This window comes from Chinchilla lanigera, unplaced genomic scaffold (genome assembly GCF_000276665.1).
Source record: "Chinchilla lanigera isolate Chin_1 unplaced genomic scaffold, ChiLan1.0 scaffold00023, whole genome shotgun sequence".
Classification (NCBI taxonomy): domain Eukaryota; kingdom Metazoa; phylum Chordata; class Mammalia; order Rodentia; family Chinchillidae; genus Chinchilla; species Chinchilla lanigera.
Window position 1 is genome coordinate 21,671,534 of NW_004955424.1, and position 2,622 is coordinate 21,674,155.

The following is a 2,622-nucleotide window of genomic DNA, read 5'->3' on the forward strand; positions in this document are numbered from 1 at the left end:
CAATATGATTAACAGTATAATATGAACAATAGATATAATATTATGTATTTAACAATAATAAATAATACTATATATTTAATAATAATATAATAATGGATCATAGACACATTGCATACCTGGATAAATTAACACCTTTCCTTGGGTGTGGAGACAAGTATACTTCCATGATAAAGACTGAAGAGGACCAGACCCTCCATGGGAAAACTACACAGTCTCGTACTGGGAAAACTACACAGTCTCATATTGGGAAACTTGGCCTGATTCACTCAATCCTGACTGAATCTCTTCTAATCGTGCATGCACGGCACACACTGTCAGCCCCAGCAGCCAACACGCCCATCCATGTTTTCAAAGAAGGGGCATCTCTTCCCCACTCGTGGGCTCCCAGGGCATCTCAGGCAGGGTCTTGGTCTGGGGAGATGGGAAATCTGGCACGCTCATTCCTCGAGATCTTGAGTGTAGCCAGAAATGTACATGACGTTTATAGCATCTTTTCCGGGATTGTCTTGGAAGGGAAGAGGGGAAAACAATGTAAGTACTTCCTGGTAGATAAATGTTAAATGGTCTCTCAGGTCTCTAAGATGAGACGATATAGCTATGAAACTATATTGTTAACTGTTACATTAATCAAGATTTGGGCTTACATTCAAGAGCATTTTCCCTCAAATAATAAGTCTTAGTTTATGTCTGTATAAAAAATGATCTCTCAGGTGGAAATTTAGCCAAAGGAAGATTTGAAGTCACACTTCTGCCAGGATACTAGTGATATCACACCCTTCTCCTGTTTACTCCAAAGAAGGGGAAAATTGTGTCCAGATCTCATTGGACATTTTAGTTCTAACATATCAAGATGTAGTCTAGTCTTAAACCATTTTGTCCCTCGCTTTTAAATTAGTTACATTTCAGTGAGTCTGCCTTCAGCATTTGGAGATGATCACTTCTTTTCCCTAAAATCTGCAAGCAAAAGCAGAGACTGCAGTTATAAGAAACCACCTTTGCCCTACTCCTGACAAGATTCAACGTATCCCACAGACTGCTTAAGGAAGCTGCCTTTGGATGAGAACACTGGTGAGTGTGGCCAAAAAAGATAAGGCAAAAAAGAGTAGGCTCCCGCATGAGGAAGCAAACTATTGCTTCTTTCTTTGGGGGTTGCCTTTTTCTGAACAAAGCATTCTTCAAGAATGAAAGTTAAAGGCAGCGCATTCCAGGTAAGACCTGGAAGTGAGCCCTTTGTTATCAATGGTTAGCATCAAGTCAGGTCTTCCTGATAAAACAAAAGTAGCACCCTCCTTATCTTCTGTTTTCACTTTGTTTGTTTGGCTATCTCTAGTGCCTGTTGCCAATCTCCTTTGCAGTTGTGAAGGAATAAGGAAGCCAGGCATGGTGGCACACACCTGTAATTCCAGCACTTCGGAGGTTGAAGCAGGACAGTTGTGAGTTTAAAGACAGCCTGGGCTACAAAGTAAATTCAAGGCCACCCTGGACTACATAGCAAGACTGTCTCAACTATCCCTACCCCTGACTCCCAAAAAAGGAAAGAAAAAGAAGAGCCACTATGCCACAACCCACACTCTGTGGGTATATTCTATTTTCCACACAGTATTCATAACTGTATGCCACATAATAGTAGTTATATTATATGAAAACAGATTCGTGTCTTTAAAAATATTTACATTGCTACTGTCTTTTAATGGCTACAATGGAGTAGGTCAGGTAGAGAAGTGATCCTGTATTTATTTGACCTTATTAGCCATTAGTCTTTCTTTTTTTGGTTTTTCTCTGATACTGGGAATCAAACTCACAACCTTGGGCTTGCCAAGCAGGCACTGTGCCACTGAGCTAAATCCCCAGCCCCTAACCATTAGTCTTTCTAATTATTATAATCCTACGATAGGGCTGGGGATTTAGCTCAGGGGCACAGCGCCTTCCTGGCAAGCACAAGGTCGTGAGTTCGGTTCCTGGTACTGGGAAAAAATAATAATAGTAATAATCCTATGATAAATATGTTGGTATGTGGGTTTTCCAAGTTATTTTCAAGATTTCCAGAGCTAGGACATTTGAATTTGACAGCCATTTGATTTTGGCTTTCAAAATGTCTGTTGCCAGCTGTGTGTGGTGGCTCAAGCCTGTAATTCCAGCACTCGGGAGGCTGAGGCAGAAGGATCACTGCAAGTTTGAGGCCAGCCTGGGCTACAAAGTGAGCTCAAGGCCAACCTGAACTGCACAGCGAGACCCGTCTCAAAGCAGAAAGATGTTTGTCACCTTGTTTTCAAAGGCATATGACAGTTGCTTGCTTTACAGGCAACATCATACATAACTGTACAATAGGCATCACAGGGCGTGCACTGTTCTAAATTCTTTGCACTAACTCATTTAATCTTCACAGTAATCAATCAGTCTTGTAAGGTAGAGACTATTATTATTTTTATAGAAGAGAAAACTAAGATGCAGGAGGTTAAATAAGTTTTGCTCAATTTTTTTAAAACATGATTCGTTTGGGGAAGGATGATTTTGTCAATCAAAGGTGAGTGCTGGGGGGAGAACCCAGGTCACTAGCTGGTGTAGGGTTTCACTCCTCTGAATTCTGAGGCACTGAGGAGTGCAGGGCGGGTGGTCCTTTGT